Source organism: Micropterus dolomieu, linkage group LG06 (genome assembly GCF_021292245.1).
Source record: "Micropterus dolomieu isolate WLL.071019.BEF.003 ecotype Adirondacks linkage group LG06, ASM2129224v1, whole genome shotgun sequence".
NCBI lineage: Eukaryota > Metazoa > Chordata > Actinopteri > Centrarchiformes > Centrarchidae > Micropterus > Micropterus dolomieu.
Window position 1 is genome coordinate 14,930,846 of NC_060155.1, and position 22,604 is coordinate 14,953,449.

A 22,604-nucleotide genomic window follows, 5' to 3' on the forward strand; every position below is an offset into this window, starting at 1 on the left:
CCATGGAAAAGCTAAAAGTATCAGTATGCAGTCAGTGTGGTGGGCCTTGCAAAATGATTAACCAGGATCAAAATTACAGCTTCAAATGTTTACTGCTTCCTATAATTTTATTTTTGATGAATAAATTCACTGTTTAGTCCAGGACTGCAACTAATAATTACTTCCATAATTGATCAATCTGCAGATTATTTTCCCAACCGTTTAACTGTTTTGTCTATAATATGTCTGAAAATTGTAAACAGCGCTCCATATATTACCCCAGAACGCACTGTGATGTATTGAAATTGCTAGTTTTTACCAAGTGAAAGTCTGAAACAAAGATATTGAGTTTACCATCTTACATGACAAAGAAAAATATCGAATTTCTTACATTTTGAGAGGCTGGAACCAGCGAATACTTGGCACCTTTCCTTGAAAAACAATTAATCTGAAAGTGTTGCAAATGAATTGTCTTTCAATCAACTCATTGATTAATTGACCAATAATTTCAGCTCCAGCTTAGTTTCAGGTTGTCAGAAAACAGAAAAATACAGACGCCACAATTCCCCAGATTCAAAGGTGACATCCAAAAGATATTCTGGTTGTAATGATACAAAGTAGAGAACAGCAACATATCCTTACATTTCAGAATCAGCAAATTTTACTTAATCGTTAAGTTAAGTGATTAATCAATTAATCTCTTGAAGCTCTTGAAAACTCATCTCTTCTGAGAACACTTCCTCTTATAACACCTCTAACTCCTAACATCTAACATGCACTTCCTGTGCTCTCCTTCTTCTATCCCCTTATAATTATCTTGTATTGATAGCACTTTTTGTTAACTCTAACTTTCCCTAGGTATTTACCCCATTGATGCGATATGTGCCATTAGCGCTTACTAGTATTTATTGCTGCTTTTATTAATATGTATTGTCAGTTGTAGATCCCGTGCTGTATATTATGCTCTGTTAATGATTGTATGTTGTTCCACAAATGTAAGTCGCTTTGGATGAAAGCGTCTGTCAAATGAGTAAATGTAAATGTAATCAAGTAACTGTGTTTGCACATGGTTGAAATACTCCAGATGTATACACCGCTGCAAATTGTGATCCACTAGTCGTGTACTGGTCATCAAAACACAAGTCAAAAGTGGCCCTATCTTCTGCACAAAGTTGCAGCATAGAATCTGGCAGGTGGTGCGATGCCATCCAAATGTTTGATAGGCTTTGAGGGCCCATTAATATTGTAACACTTGAGAGATTTGCTCTAGCAGGAAATATCGTCTCTCCATGCATTTATCAGGGAGCTTCCCATCAAAGCAGACTGAGTCAAACTGGCTTTGTTTTGCTGCGTATGCAGTTTGTTTGGACGCTGTCACAACTGCGGAAATCCCTGTGAGGTTTACTGTTTTACTGAGGCCTGGTGCTCAAAAGACTAGTGCTTAGTCTGCCCCTAGCTGTCAGGAGAAAAAACAAAAATGTGACGGATCACTGTTCATTAGTGAGACCAACTCCAATTCATACACTCGAGAGATATTTCTTGGTCAAATATCTTTGTTAACATCTGCTTTTCAACATGCTTGGTGTTCCAGATAGGTGTTGGCATGTTATGGATAAAAAGAAAGATCCGTGCCAGAAATTTTTACATAACAAAACAGAGCACTTTCTTAAAAAAGCAAATTCTTTATGCATGATACCTAGCTCAAAACTACTGGCACTCCTAATGCAGCAATGATGTAAATAATATCTGACTAATGTTTGCAATCAGAAGCTACAACATAACCAAGCTTAGCTCATGAGGGCAGGAGCAAAAACTCAGGTCATGGTAATGCTGTATGAAGCATGTGTGTTGGAGGGGGTCAACGTGGGACAAAGGTTTAGAGCTTTAACAATGAATATGACTATGCAATGTCTTTAAGCAGAGAGAAGGAGAGAGAGACAGAAGCAGAGAGAGAGAGTGTGTGTTTACAGCAGAGGTAGTGGTCCAGGCTGTCTAAGTGGCCTGGCTGGCAGGCCTACCACACCACTAGCGGATAAAGCCTAGTCATTAATCACAGGCCTGTGGGATCGTCCCACTGTAGCAGAAATTCTGGGTCAGCTGGAGCTCCTGCTGTCAATCAGCACTGAAATGTGTGCCTGTGTGTCTGAGTGGAGTGGGACTGTAAGCGGGGGAGTGTGTTTTTGATGAGAATGTGTCGGTTTGCCTCCAGCAAAAAAAGAAAAGAAAAAAAAGCATACACTACTGTGGAATTAATGCATTAATGCAAACACCAGTGTGCAAGTGCTAGACGTCATTTACATGAAAAGCATATCGACTCATCCGTTGGGAATGTAGGCAGCATTTTCTGCCCTAAAAGCTGCAGCTTGATTTTAAAAAATAAAGACAACATCGCTCTCTGTAACGCAGCATAATACTATACTATGCAGACAGCCCTGTGGCGTCAGCAGCACATGCAAGAAACACTAATATCCCAAAACTAGGGACTACTGAATGCATGTTCCACCAACGGCTGACCCATTTTCTTTCATGCTTCTGTCACAGGTTAATACATTGTCATCACCATTCATTAAAAACTTGGGGCTGCAGCTGTTCCATAGATTTTACTTCACAAAGGCACATGCTTCAGGTCAAAAAACCAATGTAGGTTTAACCCAGGTCACTATGTCAATCTGAAAGGGTGAAAAGGGAACTGCCATCTGCCAAAGCACCACTACACATTTTGTCATCACATCCAAGTCTTTGGAAAGAGATCAAAGCTGCTGAAACAGCCCAAAATCAGGGCCCGCAGTGCTGAACTCTTTAATGACATTACTGTACACGTTACTGTCAGAAAATGCACAAATGAAGCCTGTTTTCCTAAATCCTGGGATACATCTATGTTCGTTGCACTTCTGCAGGTGTTAGACATTTTGTTTGTCCAACGTGAGAGCCTGTGCTCATTATTACCCATCAAGATGTGAAGCATTGATACTGTGGTCAGCTATGTCAATATAGTGAAGGGCATAATGCAGATGTCAGGATGTACCTGTCCTACTGCGGTAAAAAGTCAATTGAATGTAAATGTGATGCGCAATATTACCAAAAGAAATCACAGCTAGTAATACATTATCACATCATCATGGCACACAGATTTAAACACACATACTTTCAAAAAAACAATTTATATTCTGTTCTGCAAGCTGAAATTCCAAATGTTGCGATCAGAGGGTTGAACCTGTGCACGTGGCACTGAGATACTGAACAGAAGAAGAAAGGCCATTACGGATCTACTCGCAGTTCACAGCAGAACATTCAACAGTCAGACAGCTGTAGCCATGGAAACAGCGACAAATGTTCTATCAGGGTTCTGTTCAGTTAAGATGTTGATGATCCACCAAACACCACGCTTATGTTCCGACATACTCACTGAACTAGGTAATGTTATTTTGCTTTTGAAATACATCTTGCAGCACATTTCTTCACTCTTCACTTTTTTAAGTGTTCTGCAAGCTCTTCCACTATTACTACTCTTCTACTAACTTCCACTATTATATATTTTGTCATAATAACCTGTTAGCTATTTTGCACAGTGAAGTTACCTCATCAAATGTTGCTATAGAAAACTATAAAGCGTGTGTCATCACGCTTTATAGTTTTCTATAGCAACAATACAGTTTGGTATTTCCGTATTACCAGATACCTATGAATTTATAATGTTGAAGTTTCCTTCCAGGCTCCATAGCCTCTCTTCACTCCCGGCCCCCTGGGTGAGACAGCAGTCGTATTCTGTTGGTCAGCCTGTACACACCTGCATCCCCAGCTGGACCTCTAATCCTCGCCCCCTCCTTCTCTCCCTCCCTCCCTCCCCCCTTGCTCCACAGTGCTCTACTCCCAGCTGCCTGGGCTATTTATAGGCCCTGTTTCATTTCCACACCTGCAGGGAGGCAGAGTTGTCACAGTGGGCCCACAGAGCCTCTCTGGAATACTGCATGGGATTGAATATGCACCTTGCTGATGCAGGAACTTATTCTTGTCACTCTCTCCCCGCGGACTCGCACGATACTATTTTGTTGTGGATGTGCAGTGCAGTATGCGGTCCAAAGATAACGTGTAAATAAGATTCCTGTGCGAGGAGTGTGAGGTATATTGACATGGATTACACTTTTTAAATAATTATGTGAGTGCATTCACACACACACACACACACACACACACACACAAACACACGCAGCAGTAGCTGGATATGTTATCACTACGCTTCCTCACAATAGGCTGCATGGACATTACTCCTTTATACTCTTGATTAACTAAAGCCAGCGAGGCAATGCCTAGTAAGTGCAACAACACCTAAAAGTTCCTATTTTCCTCCATTCTCGTTTCTTTCCTGTCATGCTTTTCTCTCTGGATGTAGTGGGCTGAGGATCCAGTCAGCGGATTACATTATCAGTCTGACCTAGTTGCCAGCTATCTCCTGAGACCTGAGGAGCCAGGCTTTCTGCACAGCCTTCCGCTGCTACAACACGCACACTGTGTAACTTTAATTTATCAGGGGGAAGAGGAGGGAGAAATGTGACAGGTTGACAGTTCTCTTTGCCTGCCACTCCGAGCACTCTCTCTCCCCACAGCGTGCCGGTTAAGGGTCCTTGCTATGGTACAGTGCATTACTGAGAGTGACTTTTATTCAGCGCGCTGGAAACTCATCAGCCAGGTTCCTCTTATTAACGTGCACATTTAAGGCGAGACTCGCAGAGAATGACATGATTCAGGATGTGAGCAAGGAGCTTACATTTCTGTATTTGTTCCTTGATTAAAATACTTGCAAATGCAGTGTTCATATATTAAATAATTAGATATTATTAAATAAAAGTAGCAATACAACAGTGTTAAACTACTCAGTTACAAGTAAAAGTACAGAAGTATTTGCAACAAAATTTACCAAATGCAAAAGTATTCATTATGCATTATGCATTCTCCTCCTGTCATATTACATTATTGTTGATGCACTAACATGTAAACCAGACTTTAATGTTGGAGTTGGTCAATGTAAAGCTAGTTTTAACTGCTTTTTAATACTATGACAATGCATCATGTTTTATAAGCTGATAATAGGATTTGTATGTAATACTTCAATCTGAAAACTACAGCTGATAAAGAAAGTGGAGTAAAAAGCACAATATTTCCCCCTTGAAATGATGATAGAGTATAATTATAAAGCAGCATAAAATAGAAAGTACCTCATTAAGTACATGAAGTTGCCTACTTGAGTAAATGAATTTGTTACTTTCCTTTAGTGGTCATCGGAGGCAATACCTTCTCATACTAGTATAATTATACAAAAGTGTTTGACAGTATAACACTGTTCCATCATACACCAGTAGGATTAGTTCAGATTTTCTTAAGAATACAGCCTCTATACTGGGCAACAAGTGTTCAATTCATTTCATAAAATCAGTTATGCAGCAATTAGTTGAGGAGAGGCATGATTTAGGCGTTCAAAAAGAGAGAATTTCTGCTGTTTTTTGAAAAGCACAAAGGACTTAAAATCACAAAGCAGTTTGCAGTAGCAGAATTAAAATCACGACACAGTCCTGTTAAAGGCAGTGCGATGGCAATATACTGTGAGAACAAAAGACTGAACTAATCAGCCTGTGAATTAAAAAAATGAAAATGGAGTTTGCAACAAAGGGAACACTGACATCCAGAGAAGTGATGAGGGTAGAACTGATTCTGTACAACTCAACGACATAACACCTTGAAAGTGGAAAGAAGAACTTGTTCAGCGGAGGAAACAGTATTTGTATATGGTGATAGATGATCAACCGAAATAGCACAACAAGCTGGACTAATTTTACACCTGTTAACATTCACAACCTGTATCATCCTGATACTGTAACTCACATTCAGTTTGACAGTTTAAGATCAACGTTTCACATGATATTACAGGCTGAGCAGAACCATACATGCAAACTAGAGATATAGGTAAAACACTTTAGTCCTTTTGGATCATGACTGTTTCCCCCAATGGGAGGAAAAAATAGCCAATATGGTTTTTCTGTGAAAATTTAGGGGGTGCGGGGGGGAGAGATGTGCTGCTGCCAGATTAGGCTCCAGCCTGTGCCAAGGTTATAAACAGGCTGTTATCAGGCCTCCAAACAGAATAATCCTCCCTGTATCAGCGCCCAAACATATGGGGCCACACAAAGCAGCAGCAGCCACTGACAGACACCCCCTTTTAATTACACAGAGGAGGGGGGCAGGACCTTTCTCCCCATGCCTTTCCCTTTTCAGCTTTTTCTCTCTGTCGGCTGTCAAAGAAATGCATTTGATTTTAAAGGAGGAAGCTCACAGGTAAAAAAAAAATAATAATAATTTAACGTTAAACTGTGGCGATTTTGTACTACATTAAAATTTCACATATTAGAGCCTAAACGATTGGTTGATTAGATTAGTTAGTAGTCAGTAGAGTGACAAAAAAGAATCTCAGCCATTATTTTGATAATCAATTAATTGCTTAAGTAATCTTTTAAGCGCAAACACCAATTCCAGCCACTAAATCATGAGAAGCTGATGCTTTTCTTTGTCTTATGTGATAGTAAAAGTTTGGGTTTTGGACTCTTTTTAGGACAAAACACTTGACATTTGAAGACGTCAATTTACACTTTAGGTATCATTTTAAAGACTAAAAGATAAAACTAACCAGCACATTAATCAATAATAAGCCTTACATTTGGGTTTTGAGCTGTTAGTAAGACAAAACAAGTGATCTAAAGATGTCAATTTGGGCTTTGGGAAATTCTGCTGTGCATTTCTAATTTGTACACTAAACAATTTATTGATTAATCAAACTCCTGGGAGGTCATTCTGTAACACCTACCACACTGACAGCATGTTTCTGATATTATTGTCACATTTTTCTGACATTTTGTTGACAATTTTATTGAGAAGATAATTGGCAGAATAATCTATAATGAACATAATGGTTCATTGAAGCCCTACAAATAAAAAAATAAATACTGACACCCATTCTAAAATATGCTTTCTTAAATAAATTATTTGATTTAACAAAACCATGTCAGTCTGCTCCACTCAGGTCTGAACTGTTGGGGGACTCTCCTCCCATCTGAAAGAAATAAATTCCTCAATATTTTATGTACTGCGTACAGATTTTAAAGTCTTGTTCAATAAAGTTTAAATGTCACAGAGGTGTAATAACAGGGATCATATAAACGCTGGGCTTGGAAAAGCTATGCAAAAATGACGGCACCCCTTTCCACATGTGCAATAAAGTTTTATTTGGCTAGATCGGCCAATAAAAGTGGGTTTTGAAGGTTGTCAATGGGGAGTAATTGGTCCATTTTACAGGAGCGATCATATTTCTCAGAAGCTTTTTTTCACACGGTAAGAATGAGTCATGACAGCGACACAAGGAGAATCTCCTTGTTAAGGATGTGACTTCCTCACCAACCTTCAACTACAACAGAAGGGCTTTTAAAAACTGAAAGAAAAAAAAAACATCTGGAAAATGAGCACTAAGCAGGTAAATGACACGACAAGATGAATATGCAGGCCTGGTCGTCTGTCCTGCGAGCCCTTTTTTGTGATTTCACATGCACAATGGAGATACACAATAACAGTCCATGCTTTTGGCAGCAGCAGAGCCCATTTCACACACACCCAGACAGCGGAAAGAGTGTAGACCTTAATGAGGTCCAATCTTCTCTGTCACGCCGGGCTGGAGGCTCACCAGGGCAAAAATCGACCGACAGCTCAAAGTGCTGTTAACCGGTTTTGAGGACTCCTCGCTGATGCACAAAGCACACCTTTATTTCTAACATAGGTCGCAAAAAACATGCCATCACTGTCTTTCCCCACAATTTAAGTTTAGACATTCATGCTGCACGTAGGAAAGCCAATATAGATTCTCAAACATCCAACCATGCAGTGGTGTGTGAAGCTTGAAACACAGCTTTTCAAAATAAGATGTTTGGTGTGAAGACAATTTCCCTTTTCATAAAATCGTGCAGTTATAATGCGTTTCATCGTACCCACTGTAGTAAGACATGAATGTCAACTGCTGTAATGATTTGTAAACCAAACAAACATAGCTCAAAGCCAACGATAACCTCGAAGAAAATAAAAGGAGGTATCTTTATTTTGCCATAGACATTTGCTTTGAGATCTGAAGGCTTTTTGTCTTCATGCCTTTCAAACTATCTGTCTGAAGTCAATTTCTCTTTTGATTAGGACTTGAGTTTTGAACTATAAAGATATGTGTTAGGTTGCATCTTGTAACATAAAATTTATGACTACAACTGTGATCTTTTAAATGAATCAAAGTCAAACCTAACCTTGATGAAACAAAGTAATTATCACTTTTCACCTCAATATCTCAACTGTTTTTTAATCTCCTGTTTGTGCAGTTTTGCGCCCAATACCTGTATTGCTTGTAGAAAAGTAAAACTGGATTAAATAACAGCAAAGGAGAAGTCAAGGAGTTTTGTTTTTGTCATCAGGTCTGGCCTCGCTCGTTGATTTGATTTCACAGCTGGAGAAGCATTCGGTAAGGAAATCTGAGTGCAGCTGTGAGCCAAAGTGTCAGTGTCTATCCATCCCAGTAAGAAAGGCCCAAAATAATAATCAAACACTCTGGCCTCTTTGGAGCAATGGTGCCAGCGCCACAGAAAACAGACAGACAAACACAATGAGTGTCTCCACATCCCTGCTCTGACAGGAGACGCTGGCAGAGTCGGGGTAAACGGACGGCGCGGTGCGGCGCGGTAGCCCCTAATGATCTCCCCTCTGTTTCAGCGGACTGAGAAAAGCCATTACCTCCCGCCACATTACCCTGCCATCCCTCACATGGTGGATGGCTCCTCTCTCCCATGAGCACCTTGCTCCAGTTATGGCTGGCAGTGCTCACCTCCTTACCGCCTCCTCCTCAACCCCCCGTCCACCCTCCTCCCTGTGAAAGCCCCAGCTCTATACATCACATTTAACACTTTGACACTAACAGTCTATAATGTTTCTATTCTACAAAATCACTCTGCCAACTCCAGGATAGCAGAGCAGAGTCTGAGGAAAATAAATACCACTCTCAGCCGCTGGCATTAAATTCTAAAGGAAAAAGAAAAGTACAAAAAGAGCCTCTTATACGCCTCTTCGCCCCGGCACCTGAGAGGTCCTCTGGCTGCAGTGGAGGTGAGGGATAATTTCAATCGATATACATTACAGCTTCTACTGACAGCGACAGCCCACACTTTACATGGAGGATTGTCCACGCTGGATAAAGAGGCCATATAACCATATCAGGAACGTCAACACTCCTCGCAAGCACTTTATCGCTGAATGAAAGAAACATTTCATTGAATTAAATTATTAAAATCAAAAAGTGGCATGAATAAATAAAACCAGTCTGAATAAGAGATGTGACAAGACAGACTTGAGGTATGACCTTTGAAAGGGTCTCAATGTGTCAGTAGGCGAAAAGCATGGGATGGCAAAAAATATAAAAAATTAAATATCCAACAAAAAAGGCTTAATTGTGGAAAAAGACAAAGAACAGAGGATTTAAAAAAAAACAAACAATTCAAATAAATGAAACATGTCAGGAAATATTAGTCTACTCAAAAACAAAGAAGGAACAATACACATACAAAGCACCCACACCTCATGGCATTACAATTGTTTTTTTTGTCTCTTTAATATAAGTGTTTACTTGAGCAAAATGCAATCATTTCATTCTCTCCGAGCGTATTTCATGTATATAAACAAACATTTGCTCGACCTCACTGGAGTATTAGCTTTAATGTATCGTCAGCAAGCCTGGCTTTGAGAGGGCATTAATTTCAATTCGCCGATTTAAACACTCCAGTTTGTCGCAATCCTTCATCGCAGTACACCACCAAGTCAACACACACAATGGGCCTATTTTTCAATCTAATGGCAGAGCTTACTTGCCATTAGTGAAAAAAACTGCTTTTGCCTCTGAACAAGCCACTCAAAATGTAACCCTGCATTTCAAAATGAATTTGAATAATTAATTGCGAGTTAAAACAGTCACGAACCCCAAGAAACGGGCCGGGAAGGGAGCTGGAAATATATTTTTTTGCCCCGAGGCCAGAAGATCTCTCATCTTAGAAAGCTGGAAAATCTAGTCTTTGAGGATAGAGTGTGTAATCTCCAGTGAATCTAATGAAACAAAGTAAAAGATAACGCCACATTTCATCACATCTGAGACAGAGTGCTTCCTCTGGCTTGCCCTTGAGGTGGCAGGAATCCATAATCTGAGGAAATGATTCTTTTTATGTAGTTGAAGTATCACAATCCCCTGTTTGACCCGACACTCAAGACAAATGATTTATGAGCAGGTCCAAGACTTGAAACCAAAAGACTACACTTCTCCCTCAAATGATTTTTTTAAAGGGCCTTCTAGAATTTTTTTAATAAGACTAACCACTCTCTCAAAGCAATTCAGATGGAATATGGCCTCTTCTTTTCCTACAAATGACTCCTTGTTTAAAAGATAGGGAAAAAATACAGTGACCAAATAAATAGATATGTTAACCATCAATGTAGATTTGGTGAGGGATACGACATTTTGTGTCACCAAATGTTATTGCAATATCACATATTTACAGCACTGCATCCTCATATATGTCAAAATCATACATTTAGAGGAGCCGCCTCTCCTTACTGACTGTCCTTGGTCCATTCCTTTGCAGTAAGCTTGTCTTTATTATTTAATTAAGCCACTACGGCCGTTACATTAATAATTGAGTGTGAGAGGAGACCCAGGGCAGCCGCAGGCTCTGGCACATTGGGCTTCCTGGTGAGGAGTGTATTAAAAATGTGTGTGTTTATGTCCCGAGGGCGTCTGTCCTGCCTGCATAAAATTGAATTGGTTATATCTAATATATCATCCCCTAAGGGTGGCTGACTGGGTGGGTGGGTGGGGAGGAGCAGGGGGGGGAGCTGAGATGGTTGCATCCTGCCAGCAGGGAATGAGTCCGGTCTTAGAGATTCAGAGAGACGCATGAGGCCGTGACGTTAATGTCCCTCAGAATCAAATCGATGGCTGTCCGAATCCTCAATGTGCATGGCCCTAAGCTAGGAGCACAAGACAAGCCCAGAACCAGATTAAACCCACTCGTTACTGCAGTCTTTGTTCACTTCTGGTGTCTGGTGATGCATTCAGTGCATCACTGAGAATGGGTGGAGGATTTCTTATGAAAACGGATTACAACCAGATACCAAATACAGGGTGAGAAAAAAAAAACTCATGGCATTCATATAGATACTAAGAGGATGAATGTTGGTTACAATGTGAGTGTCTGAATGTAGAAGCAAGAAAAACATCACTCATGATCCCTCCTTTCACAGACCGAGGGGCTGACTGCAAATACACTCTCCCGCTCTGTCTTTCTCCACCTCTCCTCTTATCTGCTTCCCCCACCATCCCCCACTCCCACCTCCACATCCAGCCAGCTCTGTGGCTTTATCCAACTCTGCACCTTTAAGGCCTCCAGACTCCAGAGGAATGAGCGTTTTAACACCACCATTAAGGTCAGGGCCTAAATTATTGATCTGCCACCTCTATCAGCATAACGGTCACGTAGCCAGTATCACAATCTAACCCTGCCGCCCTCGGCCAGCTCGCTGCAGCTCCCTCAATTAGGGAGAGATTCTCATTACAAAGAGAGACAGCGAGAGCGAGAGTGGAGGAGAGGGAAAAAAAAAAGAGAGAAAGAGAGCAAGGTCCATTTCAGACAGGGAAAAAAAAGAGGGACGGCAGGCATTCTTTACACCCACCCTCCCCCCTCCCTTCCACCTCCGCCTCCCCCTTGAAGTCTCCCATCATCTTCCCAGACAAGACCCAAAGATGACAGGTCTTATCCTCACCAAAATGCGGGCGATAAGGCAGCTGTAAAAGAATAATAAAAGAATAATGCATCGAGGATGAAAGAGGAAGGCAGACAGGGGAGTGAGGCAGAGAGAGAGAGAGGCAGGCCAGGGAGGGGGCAGTAACATAAATAAAGATGCAGCAGCACAGTTGTGCTGGATCTCCTAATGAATTCGGAAGGTCCTGGATCAATAACATCAGCACGCTGACGACACATCACAAATGCCAAAGGAGCTCTCTCTGAGTTGAGCCCAGCCCGAAGAAAAACAGACATTTACTGCATCCGCTCTCTGAAAATGACTGAAAAATGGCCGTACGCTTCAAAAGTCGTCTTTGCAGATTGTAAAACAGGCAAGAGTGTGTCTGTGTGGGATGCTGCTGCAGCGAGGAGCATCAGGAAGCAGGAAGCAGCCTTGATGCTTGGGTAATGGGGATGATTTCCACCTAGGAGATGCCGTGATAGTGGCCGTGCTATCAGTGCTATTAGTGATACTGATGACAGATGGTTTCTTTGTCTCTATTCAGATTTATTTTCACAGCTGTCAGAGAAAAAACACACTGAGTACATCATTACCGAGCACAAATAGCCTGAAATGAAACAACCCCTGACATGATGGTCAAACTGCTTGCCGTGCAGAAGATCTATGACTGAAAAACAAGAGACTATGTTGGAAAATGTTTTGGCAAAGATTCTCCCAGTAGTGGATCAAAGCCGACATTGACTTGGGTATCTGAAGACATGCCCTCTCTCCCCATTCTCCCATACACAATCATGGCCTAATGGCATCCATTAACATAATTGCCAACATAACTAGCGTTCCGTGTCTGAGAGCCATTCTCCAACTACACGAAAAAAACATAAAGATGAGAGGAGGTGAAATCGAGCCAAACAGGGACCATCCCCTAAAACATATTGTGGGTGTTCAAGCTGGATCCCCCCCCCCCCCATCCTCCTCCTCACCCGCTTTTCAAAGCTACAGCGCTTTGTGAAGACCCCCTGGGAAGGCTCTGGCATCTCAAGGAATGTGATGCCAGAGTGTGTGTGCCAGTGTGTGTGTTTGAGGGCACACGCGCACATGTTTGTATGCAGCACAGATAGCAGGCGGAAGAGCAGGGGCTTTCTTCACATGTTGGTAGCTGCCTCTGCGTTCAAAGATTGGGCCCCGACGCGCGCTTCACACCAAACACAACCTGCCAGGCGAAATGAAATTCCCATTATTTTTAATTAATCCCTAATTAAAATATATTACTCCACAGATTCCACAAATCTCTCTTAATATGCAAATGTGGCCAATTCAAGGATATTTACATATCATTAATTAAGGCAGGCACATTCTCTTAGTCTAATGAGCTGTGGCCTGGGTCTGCCAAGGAAAACTAAACGCTGGGCTCAGGAGTGAGTAAGCACAGCCACAGGGGGATGTCGGCTCTCTGTTGAGTCAGGACTATCAACCGTTAACGCCGGGGTGAAGTAGACAACAACAACTCTGCTAGGCTCACAGGAAAAATCCACCCTGAAACACTTCAACATCATTAAAAACTGCTACTGGCGATGTAGCTTGCACGTTTTTGTGCCTGTTTGGCCGTGCTGTGTGTTTTTTCTCATTCCTGAGGATCACCGGCCAAACGAAGAGGATGTGACATCATGCCGAGGTGTTTGCTGCAGAGCTACAAAGGAGTCTGATATGTTATCACTGTCACTACCACTATTATCCCGCAGTGAAAGCAACACGTTTATGCCCTCCTCTCTGGAGACTGTCGAAACAATGTCATGGGAAACAAATGAAGATGAGGTAAGCGGAGGTTAAGCCCTTAACATCCACTTTTCCTCTTTTATTTCCCCTGAAGCACCTTTAATTCTAGAAAAAAAAATCATCTTCTTACACACTCTCTGACAGAAGCACATATATTCTGGATCACTGTGTTCCAACTCTTGTAGCTATAAGATGCTTGCAGAGTGAAATATTTTTTTTATGACTGCACTATTTAATCGCACTGAAACATTCTTTATGTCTCACAAATGTATTAATAAATGCGAATCAGATAACAAAACGTGCAATGCAGCGTAGGTGGTAAAATCCTGTCTGAAATACAGCAATAATCATCTTTCTTATCAACAAACGCAAAAAGCGCAGTGGTTTGTTCTTCTTTTAGAGAAAATACACCGTCCACTACGTTTAATATTGATGTGATAGCAGATTCAAAGTAAACAATTCCACATCAGCAGCAACCATCTTGGTTGTTTATGAAAATGTCTCAGCAACACTCTTCTGTAAAGTCATCTAGTCAAACCCGCCCCATATTAGATAAACGGTTGGGATTGGCCCCTACCAGATCCAGGATACATGGAAATCTTTCTGAATGGAAGGGGGTAGAGACACATCTGCCAAATAAAACATGAGCTTGCAGATTAGTCTGGTTCCCAGGGTAGTCTTGTGCATTTTATGCCCATTTCCCTAAATTCAACCTGACATAGCCTATTTGTTGTCTTTGGAAACTTTGGGGTCTCAGCTAGAATGGAAAATAAAGTTCTGTGGGTTTGAAGTGAGACTTGGGTACCGACTGGTCAGCTGGTCAAGAAATGACTGAAATTAAATCTCAAGGAAAATCACAGATTAATAGTGGCAGAGAGCAATTACTCAAGAACAGTTCTGAGCTACTTTTGAGTCACTTGAGTATTTCAATTTATACAATTTAATACTTCTGCTGTACTGCATTTCAGTCTATTTGACAGATATGTTTACTTTGCTGATTAAGGTTTTAAAAAGCTGTGACAAACATATACAATATAACTATGTAAGTGCTGTACAGTAGATCATGGGGTTGGTACTCCACCAGTGTGTCACAGGAAATCTCTTTCCATGGCTTCTCTAATCTTCGCTTATTTCTTGTGAAATACTGACCCTTCTTTTGATAATTTTGGTTTCCAACAATTATTCAAATCAAACAAAGTGAGATGGTTGCGGGTGGGGAATTAATCTTCAATAGAACTGCATACACACATGCTTCATTTTAAGGGTTACAAGCTAAAAAAAGGCTGGGGTACAGTAGATGAAACTCCCCGCAGTATATAAAATAGATCAAAGTAGCTCCAACTCCACCAGCAGCAACATTAAAATACAGCTTACATATTAATCAGTTATAATAATCCAATTAATAATACATTATAACACTAACAGGGATCATCCTGCAAATCTATCTAATTTACTTTTGATTCTTTAGAGATTTCCCTCGTAATTGAGTACCTTGTACATTGTAGTATAGCTACAAAGGATCAGAATACTGCTTTGACCACTGCGAATTGATCATACTGTATGTAACAGAGTGAAAGTACTCGATGGTGAATAGTCCTTTAGCTGCACTGTATGAGTAATATTTTATTAACTGCAGTACCTGCTGCTTAATCTTGAAAGTCAAAATGTTGAGTGTATCCAACCATTTTTGCATAGTTGGATACATGGGTACTACTCATGAATATCATCTTGTGTTAGGTGATTTGAAGGAGAGTGAGGAAATGAGGTGGGGTGAGATGTACCTTGTCCATCTCCTTGTTCTCCCCTTTTCCAGCTGCTCTAATTTGACACCTTGAGCATTGAAGGGGGGTAGGGTTAACTAGGTGGGGGAGTGCAAAGACACAGCGGAATTCATTAAGAATAGCAACCCCTCTCTCCCTTCAAACTCCCTCCAACGCTAATGACATCAGAGGTTACTAGAGAGCAGACTAGCCGAGAGAAGGGAGGAGAGGAGAGGAGCGAGAAGAGGACAGACAGAGGAAGAAACCAAGAGGGGGGGGGGAGTGCATGAAATTAGAAATATTTAAAGTAACTATACTTTCAGCGGAAGCAAGTGAATAGCGTGACATGCTGCGGCTCGTACACAAAGGTGCTCTGGCTGAACAGTCTCACTCAGGCCTTGTTTGCCTGGTTTGGTCCAAGTGTATTTCTGCATCCTTTTAACATGAAACACATGAAATGAAAGAGGTTTCAAAAACGGCCATTTTGCCTCTGACAGTCCTAATGCACTATGATGACATACCAACAACCGACTGCAGACCTTCGAAAAACCCATTTATGCCACACTTTGTAGGTTGGATGGAGTGCAATCAGACCTTTTTCAACATTGTGATTACCACGTACTGGCACAGTAATCTGTGGCTGAGGAATTGGCTGGCTAATGGCAGTTTCACATCAGCCATCTATAGGGACCTTGCAGACAGGTAAAGTGGTAGTTGCAAGATATTGAAATGGCCAGTGCCACCTGGGATGAAAGGCCTTTAAAAAAAGTATTAAGAACTTATTTTTTCTTCTCTCGAAGCAGCAGCTTCTCCGTGTGTAAGGTGAGCAGCTTTATCTTTGCAGTCACTTAAAACATCAAACACCTTGTTTTCCCCCACAGCCACTCTGAAGCTGCTGCTTGATTTTAGAAGTGGGGGGAAAATGATTGAGGGCCAAGATAAAAAAAGTTCCTGAGTTGAAATCCTTGCTGAAACAGTGTCACGAGACCTTTCAAATGCTCATTTCCATTTGTCTACCAGTGACATTTTTCATGATGTACTCTCTGGCAAACTATCTGACTCATAAATCCAATTCAAGCCTATTACTGAAGAACTTTTAAAGCTATCCTTCATTAATGTTAATGGGTTTTTTTAGTGGAGGCCAGTGGTGGTTAGAACTACATGGCTGCTTTCCCAAGCTTGTTTAACAGGCTCCAGACAGAGATGGATGCTTCTTGCAGTCCGATAGGCTCTCCGAGCCATCTATCACCCAGAGGACCCACCCACAGAGCTGGCGTTCCATAACAAAGGGCAGGCAGGAAAGCTCCTGATTGACAGCTTTATATGTGTGGTGGCTAGTCAGACAGCAGAGAAGAGACACGGTATCTGTTTCTGGCCTCGGTGCTGGCCCCCTCTCTGAAAATGAGTTGTGAAGAACAGAACAAAATAATGAGTGAGCAGGGGAATCAATCAATATGCCGACACACGAGATAAATGAGAGAATCAAACACACACAAAAAAAACATCCCTAATGCTGCTGAGTAGGTACAAAGCTAATCAGGCAAATGAAGCTGCCCGAGCAACATAAACTGTGAATGGAGAGCAGTATTAAGGCATAAACAGTTATTATCATAAAGATTATTACCCTTACACCTCCAGACTCACTAATTAGCACGATAAACAGCCATATTCTAAAATGTATGGCTGGAGCTTGCAATAAAAGTCGCTGCAACATGTAAATACAGATACTGCACACACAAAGACACAAATAAAGGGATAAAACACTGTTCTGCAGTCACTAAATTCCGGCTCAAAAACATTAAAATCTGTACAAACACACGTAAAACATAAAATACTTTGCTGCTGCCACAGTTGTAATCATTTTACGAGAGGCCACAGTTCCTCTCAGGGCGGTATATATTCTTGAAATGCAGACAAAAAGGAAGAGAGGGGGGAAGGATGTTTCAGAAGAGACACACTAAATTTGGACAGTAAGTAGTATCACCCCGTCGGCGCGGTACACCGCACATTCGCAACGCCCCATTTAACCGCACACTGCTCTTCCCTCTACTGCCTTAATTTGCATACTTCAACGGGGCCCTGACGGATGAAGACGGATGGGGCGAAATCAGCCTCACTGAAACAACTGTTTTATCAAGGTTAAACTATCCAAGAAGCTCTTAACCCCTGCGCCTTCATCACACTACAGCTCCTCCAATATCAATCTATCAATATGATCTTATCAGCAGGGAGGGGGCTGAAGACGCTCTTCATAAACTCAAGTAATAGGAACATAAAGGAATTTTATGTGTTTAAGGGAGGAGACTGCTAAACATGGTGCTGAAGGACATGTCCAATAAAACAGACTACAAGATGGTGCTAGCAAGCCAAATAAAATATAATAGAAGAAGAAGAAGAGCTGCCTGCCTGGAGGCGTGAGGGGTATGTATTGAGTCATGGGGTGATCGGTTCAAATCTAATGAACGACTGGTGAAAGCATGAATAAGAAACACTAAAAGAATAATTCTAAAAACAACACTCAAAGTGAACTTCAACAAGGTACTCACACACACAAACAGACACACACACACATAAAAGGTGGGAGTAGGAAGTGAAAGTGTCTTTTATCTAAAAGCCAAACAACTATACAGGGCACCTGCCATTTTTATAACAAGTGTCTGTAGCAAGGTGCTACACGTGTGCTCAGCTAATCTTAATAAATAAAGATGATAAAAAAAGGGAATAACTATATTTTTCAAAATAAAGTTGTTATTATTATGAAAATCTCAAATAATCCATGCATCTTCACTTATTGCTATATATTTATCATACACAGTATATATTCTTCATTTCATGAGTGGAAATATATAAATGACTTTGCCTTCCCACAGTGAGTACAGTAAAATGCAGCAGTTATGAGGAACGTCAGTTAATCTACTTGTGCTTCAACAGACTTCAGATTGCAGGCAACCACATAGTGCATGCTTGTGTGCGTGTGTGTGTGCCGTGCTTGCATGCGCACACACTTGATGGTCAGTTACAGTGACCAGTTACAAATTTTGACATTGTAAAGACAGCCCTTTGCATTCCCTCATGCAAATGTCAACATAAAATTGTACTATTTTCACTCTGTTAACACACACACACATACACACACAGAAATACTAAATGACTGATTTAAAGGGGGATTTCCATAAACAACACTGGATTCACAAAACCGCAGAAAATCAGAGTTAAAAATGACAATGGTAACCAGCATGAAAAATTAGACCATGCTCTGGAGTGGATTCCTGCATTTTCCTCCATCGTTTGTTTAATTTGTCCATATTCATTTTAAAAACCTCTGACACCAGGATCCTGAATAACAACACCACAAAAAAGTGACACCTCTCTGACACAGTGGCAACAGAAACATTTTGGTGTGGCTTTAGCATGAATGCTTTTCAGGTGTGCTCCTATTACAATGACAAAACATTACACAAAATGACTAACACATCATAAGAGCAAACTACCTCCTAACTTTTGATCTTTGAAGGGTAAAAACTCTGTTAGAAGTGGCTTGGTAATAAATGAACAGAAGTATATAATTTGCTGATTATGCTCAAGTAGAAAAAAAAGAAAATGACAGCAATTAACATAATTTCAGTTGGAGTTAACTGTCCAGAACTAACACCGCCAAAGGCAAGCTGGCAGACAGACGGCAGAGAGGAGACCCACAGCTTTCACTCTTTGGGTTTGGATACGGATGTCTACAGTACAGGAAACCAGCAAGGAGGCTCCATCACACTACTATCAATCCTCAGTGCTGTTACTGTGAAAAACTGTTTGCATATTTTACCTTGTTAGACATCAGAAGTGAGACTATAAATTTCAAAGTTTCACATTGAAAAACTCAATAGTGTAGTAATGAGGCATTTAACATATACATAAAGTAGATTTTCCACAATGAAAAGTCATCGAATAACAAGTCAAACCAGCTGGTGGTTGAGAAAATCTACATTGTTTCTGATGTTATTTCAGTTTAATGAGAATTTTCACACAGCAATTGACAGCAACTGATTTGCATTGGAAACAAGTGAAACGTTCTCAGCCTATGGCAGGTTTCACTGGCTTTTTAAAGTACATCAGTGCATCAAGTGTTCTATCCACATTATGGGGAGTTTTCTGGGTATTTTCTTGGTTCACAAATGAGGGTTCCCTTTTTTACCTTAAAGAGAAGCAAATTGAACTGCCCGTATCTGCCTTTCTGAGATGGTTTCTCCACTGCCAGACAGCCAGGCCAAGTGCTGACCTCTGCTCACGCTCATGCTCTCGCCCCACTGTGCTAAATGCTACCTGTGGTGTCACATCTGCCCCGAGAAGTGATCCAAAACTGCAGCACCTCATGTCTCTGTATAGGCCCCACGGAATTAGTAGCAACAATCCCAAGAGACTGCCTGCCTATTTCTGCCCCTCCAACACACTCTCTGACACACGCACAGAAATAGCAGATACCACACACCACACTGAAGATTGCCAGCATGGGGCTGTTTGATTTTGCAGCCACAAAAACAAGTCTTTGTGTGGCTAAATTTATCATCGCTCTCCGCCACAGTATGTGTGTCTTTCTCAACAGTTCAATATCTCTTCTCTCTTTCTCTCTCGGAGTGTGTGTGTGTGTGTCTGTGAGTCTGCATTGTTCTTTGTCTGCTCCTTTCCTTCCAGTGAAGGTGCCGAGGTTACCAAGGCTCATCTGTGGCCCCTTTGTCTCTCACAGCAACAGCAAGGTTTATTAACATAAATTAGAATAGCTCACCGAGAGAGTACCTTGTCGCTATGCGTTACCCACGGCAACCTCTCCTCCACTCTCAATCCACCTGAGTGTGCGTGTGTCTGTGTGTGAAATAAAGAAAGAGAGAGAGAGAGAGAGAGAGAGAGAGAGAGAGCACCCTCCCCTGCATCTAAATGTGAAACTACTCTGAAACGAGGGAGACACATCCACACCCATCTCTCCCCTGTCCTGATTAAAATAAATGGTGCTATCTGCACTGCATGACTCACTACACCATGGCATTACTATCAGTAATTGAAACATCCAATCACTACTGAGCCATCAGCCTCCCTGCTCTTCCCCATCTGACTTTGTGGCACCTGATTGAACATCCCACTGTATGGGAAGTAATACAAGATATGCCTACGAGTTTATATGAAGAAATGCTGAGGAGAGGAGCAAAAATACTGCATCACCAAGGGTGCAATTCATGTTTTTTCCCCGTGATATATGTGTCTGAATGTGTTTGCATGTACAGGATATATTTAAATGTGTGTGTGTGTGTGTGTGTGTGTGTGTGTGTGTGTGTGTGTGTGTGTGTGTGTGTGCGTGTGTGCGTGTGTGTGTGTGTGTGTATGTCCCACTCAACATCCTAAGCAGATATCCAGGGAGAGTTGGGTAACCTCATTGATTGGTGTTGATTCCATCTGGGCAGCGAGCAGCGACTGACAGTGGATCTAAGCTGCTGCGAAAGGCAACCATTAATCTTGGTCCTGTTTAAGCAGCATGTATTAATTTATGTCATTTTTACTAAGTCAGCCAGGGAAGAGCGCTTGCCATTTTATGTTTGACTGTTCATCGAAGTCGGGGGAGGGGGGGGGGGGGCCTTCTGCAGAACCCCAGCATGCTGCGATCATGCCACTTACATCGTAGTGGCAGGGTGCCAAAGAAATGAGATCCCACGCCTCAAATTAAAGGTTAGCAACTTCCAGGGCAACTACCTCCATCAAAGTGCCCAAGACAGCCTGAAGTTACATTTTTGATATAAGAAAGGATCTGTCACTTCAGTCAAACAGAGGGGAGGGGGGGTGACGTGGGGGGGAAGGTGGCGTGTAACCAAAACAGATGTAATACTATGAAAGATGAAAAACTTAACAGTGTAATTCAGAGGTAGTTGGAGTGCACAGTTGGAGCCCCATGAACATATCAGTAATAAGATCTGCAGGTGTTTCAACGCCAACAATATGAGGATATACGCTTCCGCCGGTCCTGCTGCGTGAGGCAATTCCACGAGACTGTGGAAAATCCAATCAAATCCAAACAGCACCAATAAGAAAAACAATGGCTGAGGCAATTGCAACTGCAATAATGTCACTAGAGCTGTTTTGTAGACACTAAAAGCTGCTCCAGAGACAAACATCTGATAAAAAAGAAACTCCACTCCCCCATAGAGCAAATTTCCTCTCTAAAGCAATTTTATATTCGATAAGTGGGAAGGCATTCTTAGCGTAATGGATCTGAATATGATCTCTGTCAGAAAACTAAGAACAGAGTCTTGTATAAAAGCCCGGTTCACAGAATGGACAGTACTGCCGCATCAGATAACTCAGACTGAGGAGTGCAGGAAACCAACCATAGATAGAGATGCAGCATTTATATTTCTGATGAATAGGTGAACTGATAAATCTCTGTTCCTCTGTCCTTCTTGCTGTTTTCATGAAGGTGAAATGTGAAAAATGTAAAACAAACACAAGACACACCTGGGGACCTACCTATGAGCTCACAAACACACGCGCACACACACGCGCACGCACACTCACGCACTCCCTCGCCATACGTCAACACACAGAATATGACCATTCCACAGCCAGATCTGTTATCATGGCTAATTACTACTCCCACCTCAGATATACAGGGCTGTAATTAGCCTCTTAAAACATGATTAACATGTCTCAATTAAGCCAGTCAACATTTGCATAATATATTAGCTGTCCTAATTGCGAGTGAGTTTATATCAGAGGACAGGGAACAGCAAAAACACTCGCTGTTGCTTCTGAAGTGCACTGGTAATGTTGTGAATATAAATATGAATATAGAGGAAATGTCTGTGGGTAATATGGAATCCGGCCTATTTATGTTTGATGTAACTCACTTTTAAAGCAAAGATAAACTAACGTTCAACACATCCCTGCTCAGACTACTTGTAAAAATATATTGCATGTTTGTTATTATTCACTTAGAGGAACGTTTCTGGTAAGTGGAGGAAGAGTTTCCTATAAACTCGCAAATCAAAGCCCGGCAACATTTTCCCAGGAAAACTTCGCACTCGTTTTGGAGTTATTTATTTGAAGTCATTTATGAGAGAACAGACAGAGTCTTGTTCGGCCTTATTTCCGTGGAAACTAAAACATGGGGGGATAAACTGCTGCTTCGGCACTTCCAAGCCGGGGACAGATATACAGTCTCCCAGCTAGCGCAGGGAAACCAAGGACATAGCCATTAGT

General features: G+C 41.5%; 1 protein-coding gene and 1 long non-coding RNA gene across 4 annotated transcripts in view; one reads left to right on the plus strand and one right to left on the minus strand.

The window, feature by feature from the left end:
• Positions 1–22,604, minus strand: part of pbx1a (pre-B-cell leukemia homeobox 1a) — a 48,496-nt gene that overhangs the window by 21,244 nt on the left and 4,648 nt on the right. The gene's annotated exons all lie outside the window — the stretch shown is intronic.
• Positions 3,355–4,770, plus strand: LOC123972304. 2 transcript variants are annotated; one of them, XR_006825396.1, is made up of 3 exons: positions 3,355–3,393; positions 3,692–4,135; positions 4,370–4,770. It is a non-coding gene; the product is annotated as an uncharacterized LOC123972304 (long non-coding RNA). The 2 variants fall into 2 exon arrangements; XR_006825395.1 differs by having other exon boundaries at positions 3,692–4,099.